This window comes from Silurus aristotelis (assembly GCF_946808225.1).
Source record: "Silurus aristotelis genome assembly, chromosome: 12".
NCBI lineage: Eukaryota > Metazoa > Chordata > Actinopteri > Siluriformes > Siluridae > Silurus > Silurus aristotelis.
In genome coordinates, this window is record NC_139585.1 from 23,797,348 (window position 1) to 23,815,107 (window position 17,760).

At 38.8% G+C, this 17,760-nt stretch overlaps 1 pseudogene across 1 annotated transcript in view; it reads left to right on the top strand.

Annotated features, from left to right (window-relative positions):
- LOC310734901 overlaps window positions 1-17,760 on the top strand; it is a 37,144-nt pseudogene that overhangs the window by 9,568 nt on the left and 9,816 nt on the right. Inside the window, exons 12-21 of the transcript XR_014538180.1 lie at window positions 1,399-1,576; window positions 2,469-2,596; window positions 2,685-2,804; window positions 2,964-2,967; window positions 3,699-3,811; window positions 5,336-5,434; window positions 5,568-5,754; window positions 6,426-6,565; window positions 10,745-10,980; window positions 11,304-11,364. The product of XR_014538180.1 is annotated as an uncharacterized misc_RNA (transcript). The remainder of the gene's footprint in view (window positions 1-1,398; window positions 1,577-2,468; window positions 2,597-2,684; window positions 2,805-2,963; window positions 2,968-3,698; window positions 3,812-5,335; window positions 5,435-5,567; window positions 5,755-6,425; window positions 6,566-10,744; window positions 10,981-11,303; window positions 11,365-17,760) is intronic.

Consider the following 17,760-nt stretch of genomic DNA (forward strand, 5'->3'; position numbering starts at 1 on the left):
AGGGTTTATTGTAGTTTTTCTTCTTTAGTTCTTTTTAGAACATTGTGGTGAAATCATTGAAATGGATGTTGAAGAATAGTGATCAGTATAGGATTGTGTACTTGTTAATTAAACAAATTCCAGTACATTTAGCAAAAACAGAGAAATTTACAGTACTGTACCGTATAAACTATAGTACAGTATATATGTATGTGGCAGCATGCGTGTAGATGAGGACCAGTTTGTGAGTGGCTGGGGGAGCGTCTGCTGCTACGTTTGCACTAAACTTTTATATATATTTTTTATTTTATGTATCTGATTTTTTTATGTTTTGCTGAAAGAGGGCGGGGTTACATCGATTGGCCCCAGTTTACCTCACAGCTCGGTTTACGCCGCACTTGAAAGCAGCACGAAAACCTTACTTTAATCATTATTGTTAGAAAAGGAAAATGTGAACTGACAAAGCTGTGAACCAACACAAATACTTCTCACTACAGTGACTGAATTCGATTTCCTTTTTAACCATCTTAAACATACAATACAACCTACGTTGCAGATATTTCTCTCACTCAACTTTGGAAAGGTGAATCTTATAATTTTGGGGGGAGAGGGGTGGGTACAATCTACTTCAGATTGTAAAAGGCGTTTGATTGGACAGAAAGACTTTGCTGATGTCATCAAAAATGTTGGTCCGTATTGGAATGAAATGGTTTCTCAGTGGTTAAAGACTTTTGGTCATCAGAAGGTCATGAGTTCAAATCCCAGCACCACCAAGCTTCCACTGCTGGGCCTCTGTGGAAGGCCCTTAACCCTCAATAATCAGTTTTACAACCAATGAGAGAACTGTAAGTTGTTCTGGATAAGGGCACCTGCCAAATGGCATGAATGTAAATCAAAATATAGCTGTTTGAGAAAGAAATTCAAATTATTATAATGCAAATATTGTGACTGTTTTGGAGAACACTAGATTATAGATTTTTTATATATAGATTATTATTTTATGGCTGGTATGTTCAGACTAAAAGACACAAATTAGATTTTGGTTTAATGGGAAATTTTAACAATATATTTTTTTATTTCTGGGATATTTGTGTCCATGTACTGCACATTGAATTCTGCCACACAGGCTGATATTTCATTTTGTGGAAAAACAAATAGTTTCTAATTTAAATTATATAAATAAACTGTATTAGACGTCGATGTTGTGACCCAGGAGAGTGGAGTTTCATCGATAGAAGAATCAAATAGGGCATTTTTCTACTTTTATACAGTTTCAGATGCAGAAATGGCCCAAAGAATGTTACATTAGTGTGTTTTTAGTTTCACATGCCTTACATAATTATTTTTCCAGGCACCCCCAACACCCCCCAAACACATACACACACACACACACACACACACACACACACACACACACAGGGCAGAAAGGCAACGGCTTTAAATCGGTTTTTAAAGTCACAGACTGTCCTGAAATCCACTCCAACGAGTTCCATATCAAATTTGACAAGGTCAGCAGCCCTATGGGATACATCCTGCCTCACTGGGTGGAGGAGGAGAGACCTGTGCTCTCTGTTGCCAAGGAGATTGCTGAGAAAAGGTGAAAAAAATATTATTTTAGCACAAGATATTCCAGTTTATACTCATTTTATACTTGGTATATTCTACACAATAGGGATGTGCATCTCCATGTCTGAGGCTGCTGCAATTTGTCAATGATACGATACATTAAAGATACATATGAAGCAGCTACCAATGCGATGTGATACGATTCACCCCATAACGATGCAGTGCGGATCTCAATTCGATTCAACGCAATGTGATTCAAAGAAAAAAATATGATGCTATGCGATTTATCATGGTACAGATATTTCGTTTTTATTTATTTCTTTCAGACAGAAAGCAAATCATTAATTTACTTAAATGCCTTCTGACTTCTAAAGCATGGCCCTTTCACAAACAGGCCTTTGTAGTGCAAAAAAACAGAAAAAGATTCAACAAAACCAGATGTTTTTTTCCTGTTCTGTCTCCAGAAAGGTGCAGCTCTACCTCTGCCAGGTTAATCTATCATAAGTGACTCTCAGGACACGCCTCACTTGAGTTTGGCGAAAAGGAATGGATCTACATATCAAATATTAGTCACAAATTATTGGTCACTTTCGACTAATAATTTTATAGAAATATATCGTTTTTTTACAGATGCAAATATGTTAAATACGCTGCTTCGTGATACACACATCCGATGCTATATTGTTAACTTTTATGCCGATCCCAGTCAAGGAGACGTGTCCCTGTTCCTGTCCATCACAGTATCAAACACATGGGCATTGTGCTTTCTTTAGAATCACTACATTTGCTTAATTGTGTATTGTATATTTTTTTTCTAGATCATCGCTTCAGATTTGGTTAAAATCGCATGTGAAATAGCTCTTACATCCCAACTGAGGATATCTCAAGACAATTCCTATCCTATCCCTTGCTTTTCTGCACAGCTGGACCACAAAGATCTTCCTGCCTCTCCGATCAGAGAGCTACCAGACCAAAAACCTTTTCCAATGACGTCCATCCGTCTCTCCTGCTCTTCCTCCACCGTCTTCGTTCCATCAGCATCCACAGTGAGGTGAGCACTTCCTGCATGATATTCGTCTCTGGTGCGCAGAAAAAAAACTTAATAGTATCATGCTGTTTGTTTCGATTTTGCAAAACAGGCCGAGAGGAGACTGGTGCAGATGACGAGACGAGATCTGAGTCACAACGTGGTAGAGGTGGAGCACACAGGCGGGGTGGAGCGCTGGCCTGTTGTCAAGAAGATGCTCCACCCACAGAAGGTGACACACACACACACATTTTTCTATTCATAATGCAAGCTTGCCTGAAACACCTTTGCCAACAATATAACTTTTCTTGACATTTCTTGAAAACGTTCAGTGCTGAGCCTGATGCACTTCTTGGTTCCATCTCATTAAAATGGCAAATTGCCATATAAGCCAAGTGGACTGAATTCAAGTCCTTGGTCTTTTGGAATGTTCTCAGTCATTGATGTGTTTCTGGATGTCTAGGTCCAGATGATTCTCTTAGTAATTCTATTTCAATATTAGACAAAATTGTTTCTCCTTTTCGAATAATTTCTTCTAATATTGAAATAGAATTACTAAGAGAATGAAAGTTGAGTGAAAGTACAAAAGTATTTGATTTTAAATGTACTTAAGTATTGAAAGTACTATGATTTATTACAGCTTTAATGTTTCTATTATCATTTTTGTCATAAGACTCTTCGGTTAGTCAACTAAGTTTATGTGAAAAGTTTTTCATGTAGTTGAGTAAAAAAAAAAAAAAAAACTACTCAAACTGTAGTTGAGTAAAAAGTGAGATATTTGACCTTGAAATGTAGTGAAGTTAAAGTAAAAGTCTCCCCAAATGGAAACAGTTCAGCAAAGTACAGATATGTGAAAAAGCTACTTAAGTACAGTAACCAATTACATTCACTTTATTACTGTCCAACACTGCTCAATACGGCTAAATCGTTGCCATCGTGCTGCATGTTAAATTAGCATCAATAAATAAATATGGTGCATTCATTATTTCCCTCAGTTTATTTCTCACTAATGATGCCAGTCATGAGCAACTGCGATCCACTGTGACAGAAATGTAAATGAGCAATACAGTGTAATTCAATAGTGTTCATGTGTTAACACTACGTGTCTTTTTCCGGGACTCCACAGGAGATTTTGACATTCCTTCTTCTAGAGAGGATGTTGATAGGGACAGTTCCTGGAATCAGTGGCTCCGGTCGGAAATCCCACAACTCTTCTTTGAAGCCATGGATGTATTCAGTGTAAGTATATATACACTGTATACGGCCGACATTTTAAAGTGTGTCCCCACTTCTCCCCTTAGAACGTCGCCTTTATCCTATAAAACAATAATAGTTTAATAACAGTGTATAGTCCATAAGTATTTAGACAGACACACATTTTTCCCCTCATTTAGTCTCTATACATGCTGCCATAGCGAGTCTTGCCGGAGTCCAAACTGCACAGTGACTTTACCTCTCATGCAACAATAGGTACACTTAATAATCCATATCCTTCTCTTCCTGTCACCCTCTTCTCTCTCTCTCTCTCTCTCTCTCTCTCTCTCTCTCTCTCGGTTGAGTTAAACATGCTCCGGAGGCTCCAGTGACTACTGTTCCTGACCCTCTCCCCTCCGTGGATCTTCCCACTTCGTCCAGGCCTGCCTCTGGATAGTGTTCTCTTTGACTGGAGGCCACTCTGTGCAGCTGGGGAAGGTTTGTCATCAACGCCTTGGGTGGTTCCATGAAATTCCGGAGTAAGAACAGGAGCTTTGAGGATGGATTGGACTGTAGTTGATGTCAACAGTCTCCTACACTGACTCAGGAATACATTTCGCTTTTGATCATCATCACTGCACCCCGCAACATTGTATACCTGCCACAAATGGACATTCGGTGTAAACCAGGTGAGGATGAGTTCCCTCTTGAGTCTGGTTCCTCTCAAGGTTTCTTCCTTATGCCAGCTCGGGGAGTTTTTCCTTGCCACAGTCGCCACCGGCTCGCTCATCAGGGACAAACTTACTCATAAAGAACATATTCATTTTTAATCACCGCATTATCTGTGTAAAGCTGCTTTGAGACAATGTTCATTGTTAAAAATTTAATTTAGTTGAATTGAATACACCACCACAAAGGATTTGAAATGAAGCAATCAGTATGCGATTGCAATGTAAACCTTCAGCTTTAATACGAAAGCGTTTAACAAAAAAATAATAATACAACCATTTTTCACACACGGTCTCCATTTTCGGAGGCTCCAAAGTAATCAGACACTTGGCCGATAAGCCATTTTATAGTCATGTGCGGCTTTAATTACACAATAGTGTTAACTTTGCATTTGGTAGCTATTCATGGGAACTTCTGTTCCTACAAAGATGGCTTTGTCATGTTAGGGATATCAGTAGAAGAATGCTGGAGAATAGAGCCACCAGGAAGGAGGAAAAGAGGAAGGACAAGAGCGAGGTTAATGGATGTAGTAAGGAAGACATGAAGGTGGTTGGTTTGAAAGAGACAGATGCAGAGGACAGAGTGATATGAAGACAGATGATCCGCTGTGGTGACCCCTAAAGGTAACAGCTGAAAGAAGGTGTTCATCCCTTCAGTGAACTACCAAGACTTTGCAGAGGTGCATGCTAAAGCTATTCAGTTAGCTAATGTTGGCTCAACACCTTACAAAGGAGACTTAATGTATTTTGATTCGTTTTGTCTCTCAGCTTTAAAATCTTGCGAATGCTTCCTTTGACGTATATCATTAATGCACAGCTGTTTAAAAAAAAAACGTTACAGAGTCACCCAGAGTTCAGTGGACTGCAAGGACTCTGTCAGGTTTTGCAGTATATTCCCCAGCCTAATGAAATCCTGGACTTTATAACGAAAATGTATCGTGTAATCATCACTACTTTAAGTAATTGGAAATAATGCTACTGAGGTAAAGAGCAGACGTGAAAAAAAATGAATGTAAAGCAGCAAATTAGGAACATTGGCATTAATTTGCACAATTCCATTCATCCATAAACAGGAAAACCCGAAAGACATCACGATCAGCTACCTGGTGTTTATCAAGGAGCATTCGCAGGAGCAAGACTACAGGGTGCTGAGGGAAGCCATTCCTGTACTCACCAATAAGGGTTTCCTTTGCCCTGGCCAAAGAAAAGTGCAGTTCTCTGAAGAGTACGGCAACATCGACCTGCCCAACAAGCTTCCTGGTAAAATACCACGCTGTTCTTTCAGCCTGTGTTTGTTCTGCCAAACTGAAATACTCCTACTCATAGATATGGCACTATGCATGGGGCAAACAGTTTGGCACTATACCTCTGACCATATGGGAGTCCTGGTTCACCCCATGTGTTTAATACTGTAGAAAAGCCTTTTTATTTATTATTTTTTTATTTTTTGCTCAAATAAACCTGGAAAAAACAAGTTTAAATGAGAAAGATGACTAAAGATTGGCAGATCAATTTTTAAAGGGATCCATCTGTTTTACATGACTTATTTGTTTATTATGGTATTATGCTTTAATGTGCAGTTATTGTTATCTATAATGTATTAGATAAATTATTATCTATAATCTAGTAACAGTCTAAAAATATGAGACACTTGTGTCAATTAATACAACATCCTAATTATATACTTTTTAGTCTTTTTGTTTTGTTTTCTAAACGTACTCTGGCATGTAAGACAGATAGAAGCTATAGAACATTTTAATATGAAGGTCATGAACTATAGGGACAATAAATAAAAAGGAATGAATTTGAAATAAAAGTGCATGAATATTGGATGGAGATGTAAAACGCTTGGACCCGGGTAACTCACCTTGCTCTCAATCTTCTCTGGTTTTTTTTTTTTCTCCGTTTTCCTTTCGAAATCCTCATCTCAGGTGTGGACTGGGTCCTGCTGGATTCGTGCTACCTGCGTGATGGAGATCTGTCAGGATGGAGGGATTTCTTGAGTGACCTCGGAGTGAGGGATCTTCTCATTTTCAGGAAGGAGCGACGCACCCTCAGAGCCACAGAGCTGGTAAGAGAATCATATGTAATCAGGGATCAGACTACTAAGGGAGTGGAGGTTATAATAACAGCAAATATCGAATATCTGTGGAATGGGATGTTCAAAAACCACACAAATCTCATGGTCAAACTTTTCTCTGTATTGTGTATATCTGAGAGATCTCCGATTCCTCCTGTGCAATATATAATGACTTAATTCATCCTATTAATCTTTTAATTGTGTAGTTATTTCATCGACTAGCGATTGTGGTCGTAAGTTGCATAGGTCGTAAGTCGACGACTACCTGTACCTTCAGCTGTGTAGTTGAAGGTACAGGTAGTCGTCGACTTACGACCTATGCAACTTACGACCACAATCGCTAGCCGCGGCGTACGACAGTGCGTACCAGCTTCCGGCATCATTTCACAGTACTGTACATATAGCCTACTCTACTTACGACCAAATCGATGTGTCGGTCCCAATCGTGGTCGTAAGTCAACGACTACCTGTAGTTTTCTATTGTCTGTATATAGCCTATAAAAACACAATGACTTGTTGGTGTTGTGGTGTAATGAGGCTGAACACAAAGATTATTTTCTAATCAGACTTTTCAAGGTGCTCTATTTCTCTCATACACAGCAATTTACTTATGATTTCTCATCACTACCACCCAGACAGTTCCTCCCTATCATGCAGCACTTATCAGCAGCTGAAGGTGTAATGTATCACATGCTTCTTCTGAGATATGTGAAGCCATTCAAGCAGTAAAGCATCTTTTCAAACTACTAATGAAAAGGTTGATTAAACCTTTTCACAAAAAGGTTTTCAAAGTTAAAAGTGTAATCTGCCCTCTTGCACATACATGAGCTTAGAGACACAGATGATTCCATGAGTCCTGCTGTGATCAGCTCAGGAGGGAGGCTGAATAATTGAACAAACTGCAAAGTCACTCCTAAACACTTTGCGTTTGGAAACAGCTAGTCTTTCATGGTTTTTGAGAGGCACATGCATACTCCTTATATTTCTACGCAACAAACGAGGTCATTTAACGCTATAAAGATTTACTTTGACTAAACAAATGTTTAACTTTATTTTAATTGAAGAATCTTCCCTTAGCACGAATTACAGCTTTACACACTCTGAACAGTTTGTTTCTTCTTGTTCTTCACTAGTTGGAGATTTCTTTCTGACCGTGTGATCCAGTTCATCCCAGAGCAGTTCAATAGGATTTAGGTGCAGTGACCGGGCAGGTAATTTCTTGACAGATATCACTTACAGAGCTCGGATGTGTGCTTCGGGTCATCGCCTTACTGTATTGTATGGCAAAGTTGCTTTCAATGAGCTGCAGTCCAGACGGAAGTACATGGATAATTATATGGTAGCCATTTTGGCTCAGTGTTCCTTTCACCTGGAATAAGTCTCCAACCAATCAATGTTTTTCTGTCCAATTCTTGTGTGTTTTTGTCTTTTACCTAGTAAACAAAAGGGGCATGCATGTGTCTGAAAAAACACTTTTGACAGGCCTTATAAAAATCAATGATTTAGATTTTCTTAAAAAAAAAATTAAAAAAAAATACCGTAAATTTGACAAATATTTTTATTTTGAACATAAATAAGCCGTACCTGTCTATAAGCCGCAGGTGTCTACACTGAAACTCATGAACTTTACAGAGGCTTTAACGAAAGACAGTGTCTGTAACACGGTGTAACGGGTGAAATATGTTGTGGCTCCTTAAAGAGCAGAGCGGCATTTTGGGAATAGCATTTTTTCGCTATTACTGCATGTGTGCAAGACAGAGGAATATGTCCTTATTATTTTCTGATGCTCATTTCTAAGTTTCTTTGACTAACCCGTAACGCTGTTGCCAAGAAAAATAAAAAAGCACGAGTTTTGAAAACCTGTCTGTGCTTATATGATTTCTGTTGCAACTGGAGTTAGCGAGCTCTCCCTTCACCCAGACTCAACGCGTTACAACGGCTTGTATCTAAACAGTAGCCTACCAAGAAAGTCATTGTTCCCTGTCTTTCTCCTTCCGTGGAAGTTTTTTCTCCCGATGCCGTGCAGCTCAGAACACAGGTGAGGTGCGTTTTTTCGTTTCCGTTCGGAAATTTCATTGGTCTAATGTTATGGGGCTCAGTTTTTTGGCTTAAGGTTTGTGAAACCGGGAAAAACCCAAGGAAAAATCTATAAATTAGCCGCTTCGTTGTTTAAGCCGCGGGGTTCAAAACGTGGGAAAAAAGTAGCGGCTTATAGTCCGAAAAATACGGTAGTATATCTTAAATTCAAAAAAACTACAGTGAAACTAATGGAGAATTTGAAAGAGACGTTTCTTGTTCCCCCTTTTCCAGAATGGTTGTTAGATTTTCAGCATATTGTTGCAGGAACAATTTGAAGATCATGACTGCATGTCTGAGTCGCATAACATAATAGCAGAGCAATTGCCAGACCTTTTAAAGATCAACAAACACAGCCGTAATTCTTTCATGACTCCCACCTAGAGTCTCCCTCAGTAAACAGACGACTGGCTCAGTGATTCTGAGACACAGCAGCTGTGTTCATTTGCTGTAGTAATGTGTATTTACTATAGCAGGGATGACACTGGAAGAGGCGAAATGCCAACAGATATTATAGTATGTCGGAGGCATGCCGGATTTGCAGGGCCTGACCTACATTTTTGCAATTTGCTGCTCTGCTTTTGAAAAGAGCTTTAAGTGAGATTCTCTTCTGCATGCATGTCAGTGTAAAATTGCTGCCTGCACCGAGGAACACATTCTGCACTGAAAATTGATTCAGGGCTTCTATACAGCATAAAGTCTCTTGTCATGCCCCTAGAGATATTCTTTCCAGTCACATGAGTCAATGCTGCTGTGTTTAAATGCACCCAAAGCCCTAATAATAGAAGCTAATATGAATGTTTGTAGACTCATTTTACTCATCTTGCTTTTAAGTCGCTTTAGTGGGTAAATGTGAAAGTGTATGTAGGTACAAGGTTCTGTCTCATACAGCAGATACAAAAACGGTGTATACATAGAAAAACAAAAATGGCAAAAACTATTGTACTATTTAAAAATAATATGCAATATATGTATTTTGCTTTTATGTTTGCCATTTCTTCCTTGTTTTCTGTGTACAAACACGATTCGAAAGATTTGGGGAAAAATGCAATGATATGCAAATCTCATTACCCATATTCAATTCACAACAGAACATAGAAAACACATCCGATGTTTTAAGAATTTCTTTTTTTATTTGATAGCTGCAACACGTCTAAAACAAGTTGGGATGTGGCCAAAAAAGTAAGCATTGCTAAGAAAGAAACAGCAGGGGGAACATTTTGCAACTAATTAAGGTTCTTTGGCAGCAGGTCAGTAACATGATTGGGTATAAAAGAGTATATTAGAGAAGCAGAGTCTCTCAGAGGTAAACATGGGCAGAGGTTCACTAATCTGTGAAAAATCTGTTTACAAATTGTGGAACAATTTCAGAATGATGCTCCTCCTTGCAAAGATCAATCCCAAGAGTGAAAATCAGTATTGGATGCCTGTGAACTTTGGGGCCACAGACATTCTGCAATAGAAATCGCTGCATGGGCTCTGAAACACCTCCAGAAATCATTGACTGTTAACACAGTTCGACATGTCACCCCCAAATACAGGTTAAAATTCAGTCATGCAAAGAAGAAGCCATATGAGAGCATGATTCAAAAAGACTACCATCTTCTCTGTTCATTTAAAAAGGAACTGAGGTTAAATGGAAAACTGTTCTGTGGGCAGACAGATCAAAATTTGAAATTGTTTTTGGAGACTATGCATGCTGCATGGAATGGCCAACTTTCACATGTGCAAAATCATATTAATGCTGAAAGGTATATACAGGTTTTTGACCAACATAAGCTTCCATCCATTCCATCCAAACTTCCCTTTTTCAGAGAAGGCTTTGATTTAGATCATTGCATTCTTCTTTTATTGGAATTTCTCAACGTTTTTGGAATTGGGGTTGCATTTAGATTGCATTTATTAATCATTAATAATTAAATTTTTTATTAATTTAATTAATCTAATTTATTATTACTTAATATATCATTATTATAGATAATATTACAAATATGTGTAATACAATTTTATTAATAATTGTTTTGGTTTTACAGTTCTTTCATAATTTCCTGATATACTTTATTTTTCATCTTCGTCCATCCGTTATTTGCCAAGGCATCAAGTCCATGGGCAGCGGAGGCAGAGATGTGGCCCAAAACTTCAGATCAACACTATATCATAGAGGATCAGCAGTGTGAAGAGCTCCACTCACTGATAACGGCAGATCAACTTCCACCTGATATCAAACTGCAGCAAAGACAAGCTCTGATGAACCTGCTGGAAAACAAATGGGACACAGGGTATGTCATACACACACATATTGTACTATATGGACAATTAGACTTACAATAGTCCCAATTTGCTGTTAGAATAACCTCCACTCTTCTGGGAAGATGTTCCACCAGATTTTAGAGTGTGCTTGTGAAGGTTTGTGCTCATTCAGCTACAAGGGTGTTACTAAAGTCAGGTACTGATGGTACTGATGGTACTGGTGGTACTGATGTATGTCACCCCAAAGGTGTTCAATCAGGCTGAATTTAGAGTTTTATAGCAGGCCACTCAAGATCTTCCACTTCAACCCATATAAAGTTTTAGGTCTACTAGTTCAACTGAAGGGCAAATTTCATTCTACCACATCCTATACAATTGTGCACCTCCATCTTTGTGGTAACAGTTTGGGAAAGAACCGCATGCAGCTGAAAAAAATCAAGCGTCCCCAGACCTGTTCATATAGAGTATCTCAAAAACATCTTAACAATGTAGGATTATACCCTGCTCTTCCTCACATTAGATTCTCCTCATACTTTCTCTGTAAAAGACCTGTCTGTCAATCGGCTGCTCTAATCCTCCTAATCTGTGCCGATCGTGAAGCAAAGCCTTTCGCCTTGCCGTCAAGCCATTCATCTTGTGGTCAAGTCTGTTATTCGAGTCATATATCTTTTCCATTTCCGATTCTCCCGAGTCTTAACATCTGACGGTCTATATTCTGTGGAAAATGATGCTGAAATGCAGGTGGCTGGATGTTAATGGGGTCATTGTCACTGTAGTTATTCCGTCTGATCCTATAAGCTATACAATACAAATACTAAACCTTTGTCTGGGTCAGGGTGTGAAGCTGGCTGGATTGACAATTCATTTAATATTCATTTAATGTTGTTTTTTAGGGTTTTTGTTTCATAAGCTAAAAATTAGCCAGGGGTAATTGTGTAAGTTCATAATCAGAGCAATTCTTCTTGGAAAGAAAAAATTCAGCATGTGACATGACACCCTGGAGAATCTAAAAAAAACTAGAATGTACCAAAAGTCAAAATCTCAAATGTTTTTTCAAGTTGTTTTGTCTTGAATTGGGAATTTCAAGTCTGTTGTTGGATTTTACCAATAAACTTTTCAAAAGAATGTGATTCCAAAACTATTTGAACAAAAGTTTGTGGACACCTAACTATAAGATTGGTATGTGCTTTTTGAACATTCCATTCCACCTGTAGTACCCATTTGCTCTTACAATTACCTCCACTCTTCTGGGAAGATGTTCTACTAGATTTTGAAGTGTGTTTATGGAGATATGTGCTCATTTAGCCCCTCAAGGGCTTTAGTAAATTCAGGCACCGATGTAGGTGAGGAGGTGTGAGGTGCAGTCATGGGTGTTCAAAGGTGTTGAATAGGGTTGTGGTCAGAGCTCTAGATCAGGCCACTCACGATCTTTTACTCCAACCCATGTAAACTATTTCTGAAACAACAAGTTCATTCTACAGCATCGTCCTATACAATTGTATACCTCCAACTTTGTCGTAATAGTGTATATAGTGTATATTAAAAATGACCGATATATTATACATATTTAAAGCTTTATTTACAAATGCCTTGGACTGAAGGATAAATTATGCACATACACGTGAACAGGCTTCTTTTATGAGAGTTTATAAAGAAAAAGCTTCTCCATGCTTTGTTTAGAAGGAGGACCTCTGGGGTAATTGTGCTACCAATGTTCTAGAGATTAGGTTAAAAAATATCTGGGTGTTTTCTTTATGGCGGGGTTCAACCTATTTCTGCTGCAGGAACTCCTCCAAACCTTCATAACTGCCTTTATAGGCTTGTCGTTGTTGCTAGTCACTAAGGCTAATGACCAGGCACAACAACGGGTCTGGGACTCATTGTCTCAGCGTATCGGCTCCCACGTCACCTCTTGTCCTCCAGTCGTCTCTGTGCCACGGCATATGAGTCATCAAGCTGTATGAGCAAGTTTCCTTAACCCCTGTAAATCCTCATTAGAGACCTGTCTTGTTGTAAATAATTTTTTCTTGTGTTTAATGGCTACAAAAGCAATAATAAAAACAGCAATTTGTGGTATCAGGAAAATTATCCCCAGTTCATGGCGTGTTACAGTTGCCACCATGATGGGAATATTTTCGAATAACCGCAATGGTAATGGCTCTGAGTTACTGATCAGAAGGTCAGGGGTTCAATCCCCGGTATCGCCAAGCTGCCACTCTTGGGGCCCTTTGAGCAAGGCCCTTAACCCTCTGTGCTCCTGGGGTGCTTTATCATGGCTGACCCCGGCTTCCTAACATCGCCGGGATATACGAAGAAAGAATTTAAATGTGCCGTAAAAGTACATGTGACAACAGAAGTGGCAAAAGTACACACATCCTTTACTTAAGTAGAAGTACAGATACTCATGTTTTAAAATACTCGGGTAAAAGTTGAAGTACTGATTATACTTTTTTACTCGAGTGAAAGTAAAGAAATTTTGGCTCTGACATGTACTTAAGTAAAAAGTAGTTATTACTTCTACCTGTTTTAGCTGTTAACTGGACCTCACATCATATAAGATAGATAGATAGATAGATAGATAGATAGATAGATAGATAGATAGATAGATAGATAGATAGATAGATAGATAGATAGATAGATAGATAGATAGATAGATAGATAGATAGATAGATAGATAGATAGATAGATAGATGGATGGATGGATGGATGGATGGATGGATGTGATAGCCTAGTGGGTTAATGTCAGGGTCCCCACGAGGATGAGTTTGAGAGTTTGATTCCTGGTTGCTGTGTTGGTAAATAAAACTTCTGGACCTTGTCCCCTCTGAAAACATTTCAATTCTGTCCTTTATGTTTTGGATTAATTTCTTGATTTCCTGGTCTTTAATGAAAGATAACTCCACCAAAAAAAAAAAAAAAAAAAAGGCACTTCTGTGGTAGCTCAGTGGGTTAAGGCTTGTGCCTGAACATGGTCCTTAATATAGTCCATGCTGGTGATAAGGTTTTAAAGCCAGTCCTACATGCCTTCTTTCTTACTGCGCTGGCATGAAACAAAGTATGAACCCTCCAAAAAGCACACATGCTTTTCAGCAGTGGTCGCTCAGTGGTTTAAGGCTTGTGCCTCATCTAAACATGCTTTCCAGTCTGATCTCTTCCATGGTTCAGTGGGTTAAGGCTGGTGCCTCGCTGAAGTCCTAGACTTAACACTCAACACACACTCATTACTAATTTCAGCCCATTCCACCATCATTTATTCATTATTAATAATACTTTACTGTACTACACTGTTTACATGCTGTTTTTTGCACCTTTACTGTTTCTTATTACACTATGCTGTTATTATACTATACTGTTTACATGCTGTGTTTTGCACCTCTTGACTGCTGCTGTTTTTTGCACTACATTGTGTCTGTTTATAAAGTCAGTCCTGGGTATAGTTTTTACAGTTCTCCTCATACAGTACTGTATATTCAGAGTTTACAGTAGGTTTACTAGTTGGCGCTATCTCAGGTTTTGTGTCTTGTCTTGTCTTGTCTTGTGTTTTCTGTTTGCACTGTTTGTCTGTATTGTTTTTTGTCTGCACTGTTTGCACTAGGTTGCACTCGATGCACTTTATGTAGTTTGTTGTTGTTAGTGTTAGTGTTAGTGTAGCTCCAGGGTTCCGGAGGAACGTTGTCTCGTTTTTACTGTGTACTGTGTACCACTGTGTATAGTAGAAATGGCAATAAAAGCCTCTTGACTTGATATTGAGGATCAGGGTTTGAATCCTGCTTTCTGCCTGCTAGTTGTGATGTCGGTTATGTTCCTGCTTCCTAAATCTTTCTTTAGCTTTATATTCTTGTGTTGATGGTTTAAAGGTAGATAGACCTGCTCTAAACAACCCTTCCAGCCTGTCTTCCCTGATGGTTCAGAGGGTTAAATCAGGTGTCTTGCTTTTGGTGGGGTTCAGGGTTCGAATTCTGCTTTCTGTCTGCCAGTCACGATCAGGATTCACTTCCTACATCTTTCTTTAGCGATATATTTTTGTTTTTAATGGGTTGAAAAGAAAGATAGACCTGCTCTAAACAAGCTTCCCAGCTTGTCCTCACCGATGGTTCAACGGGTTAAGGTTGGTGTCTCGCTGGTGGTGGGGCTCAGGGTTCGAATCCTGCTTTCTTCCTGCTAGTTACAATGTGGTTCAACTTGTGCTACTTACATCTGTATTTGCTTCCTGCATCTTGATTTACCATTAGATTCTTGTGTTGATGGTTTGAAAAGAATAATAGACCTGCTCTAATCAAGCTTCCCATCCTGTTTTTTTCTGATGGCTTAGTGGGTTAAGGCTGGTACTTTGCTAATGTTGGTGGTCAGGGTTCAAAACTGACTTTCTGTCTGCTAGTCATGAGGTAGGTTAAATTCCTGATTCCTTCATCTTTATATTTTTGTTTTGATGGGTCAAAAAGAAAGATAGACCTGCTCTAAACAAGCTTCCTAGCTTGTCCTTCCTGATGGTTCAGTGGGTTAATGCTGGTGCCTTGCTAATGGTGTGAATCAGGGTTCGAATCCTGCTTTGTCCCTGCTAGTTACGTTATGGTTTTGCTTCCTAAGTCTGTTTTTAGCATTATATTCTTGTGTTGATGGTTTGAAAGAAAAGATAGACCTGCTCTAAACAATCGTCGCAGCCGGTCCTTCTCGATGGTTCAGTGGGTTAAGACTGGTATTTTGCTGATGGTGGGGTTCAGGGTTCGAATCCTGCTTTCTGTCTGGTGAATTTCTTGCTTTGAAGCATGAAACGAAGGATAAACCCCCCAAAAAAAGAAGGCAAGGTGTGGGACTTGATGGCTTTGTGATAAAAGCCTTGCCTCTGAGTTCAGAGGTTGCTGGTTCGAATCTGGCTTGTCCCCACACTGGGTAAGCTGTATGGAAAGAAATGTGTGCTGAGCAATGGAGTGGTTGACTGTGAACAAAGGTTGTGAAGACCTGCTGCTTCACAGCCTCAGAAAAAGTAAGGGTGATAGGTTTTTGGCAGAATTTTTCCCTATATATGCAAAACTAAGTCGATACTTTTTTGGACATTTTTGCTTCATAACCCCCAGTTTTCAGCTTCTCAGACGCTGGGGGGGCAGATGCCCGGATATTGCCCCCCTGCTTTAGGATACACCCTCCGAATCCGAATCCACATCCAACCTTCACGCAGTCATTCCTGACACCTTCCACACTCTTAACTTTGAGCCCTGGCCGGGGTTTGAACCAGCAACCTCTCAACCCAGAGGCAAAGCTCTTCCAATTGAGCCACAGGATCTCCTGCAAGAACCTGATTTTTAGGACCTTTTTTGGTTCTTTTTTTAAAACTTTTTAAACAATTTAAAGGAAAGCTAAGGGGTAGGAATCGAACCGGGTGAGTCAGATAGCAGGAACCACTTCACTGACCATTACACCAACACAGAAGAGGCAAAAAAGCCTTTGCTTATTGGACTCTTGGCTTTTCTATAGTTAGGAGACCAGTGTTTTCTCTTAGTTCATGATGGTAGAGGGTCAAAACGTCTCCTTCCTGTACATTCTCTCAGTAACTCAAAGTCTAAGAGAAGTGACTCAGGTACAAGAACCACATCTCCAACACCTGCACCACTGATATACCATGATTTACCAGCAACCAATTTTAATGATCTTTCATTGTTCTGTTTTTAAAAACTTCTTATAATGTTCAATATGAAACTAGAGGTAAGAATTGAACCAGGGAAGTCTTTCATCATAGATCACTAATGGCATTACTTTAACACTCAAAACTTTGTTAGACACAAATAAGCAGGAAAGACAAAGACAAAGAGACACAGACCCAGCTTTAGAAAGAGTGAGAAACAAATAGAGAGACAGCAAGAGAGAGACATATACAGTGAGACAGAGACATTTACTAAAAGAGACACAGAGACAATTAGATAGAGAAAATAGAGAGACAAAGATAGCGACATATAGCCACTTTCTGTTGTTAGTGTTTATCCCGAGCGACTCTTAATGATCTCATTTACTAAATGAGCAGTAGTGAGTTAAGTGCATGCTCAGGTGCCCAAAACTGGCAGCTTGGAGGTGTTAAACATGTATCATATGTACAGCATGTGATATATATATATATATATATATATATATATATATATATATATATATATATATATATATATATATATATATATAAAAGGCTATAAAAGGTGATTAAATATAAAGGCTATATCAGTGCAGAGACGTGTGGACATCATTTAGAGCCTTTGCTATGTTTCAACACGGACAGTTAATGAGGTGATACCAGAGAAAGTGCACCTCTTCAAGTCAAGTCAGGAAGCTTATATACAGAAAATGATAGACATTTTACAGATTTAAATGATGTATTGTTTTTATCTGTACGATCAATAAAGACGGTAATTTAAGTTTCTGTTGCATTATGAGGGAAAAACCCACAAAACGCCACCTAGAGGGTTAATGGTGTGAATCATGGCGGATTTTGGTGTTTGATTTGAGACTTGGCGCATAAATAAAACAAAAGTTTACTAATTAAAAATATTTTTATCTGGAGTTTATTTATTTATTTTAGATCTAAGTAAAGAAAGGCTGTCGTGAATAAATAAATTTTTTGCCAAAGGTTTAAATTTCGCCTCTTTTTTATTTAGTTATTTATTTATGTATTTAAATTTTTTTTCAAAATGGTAAAACAGAAATGTGCGCTGAATTGATAGTGTTAAAAAAATTTCGTGCCGTTTAAAATGTTTTTATTTTTACAGCCAAATATAAATATACAGTGGTACCCCACTTATCGACCGGCTCGGACACTGACCTTTTCGCTTAGCGAACAGTTTTTCGACGAAAATTTGCGCCCGCTGAACGACCAAATG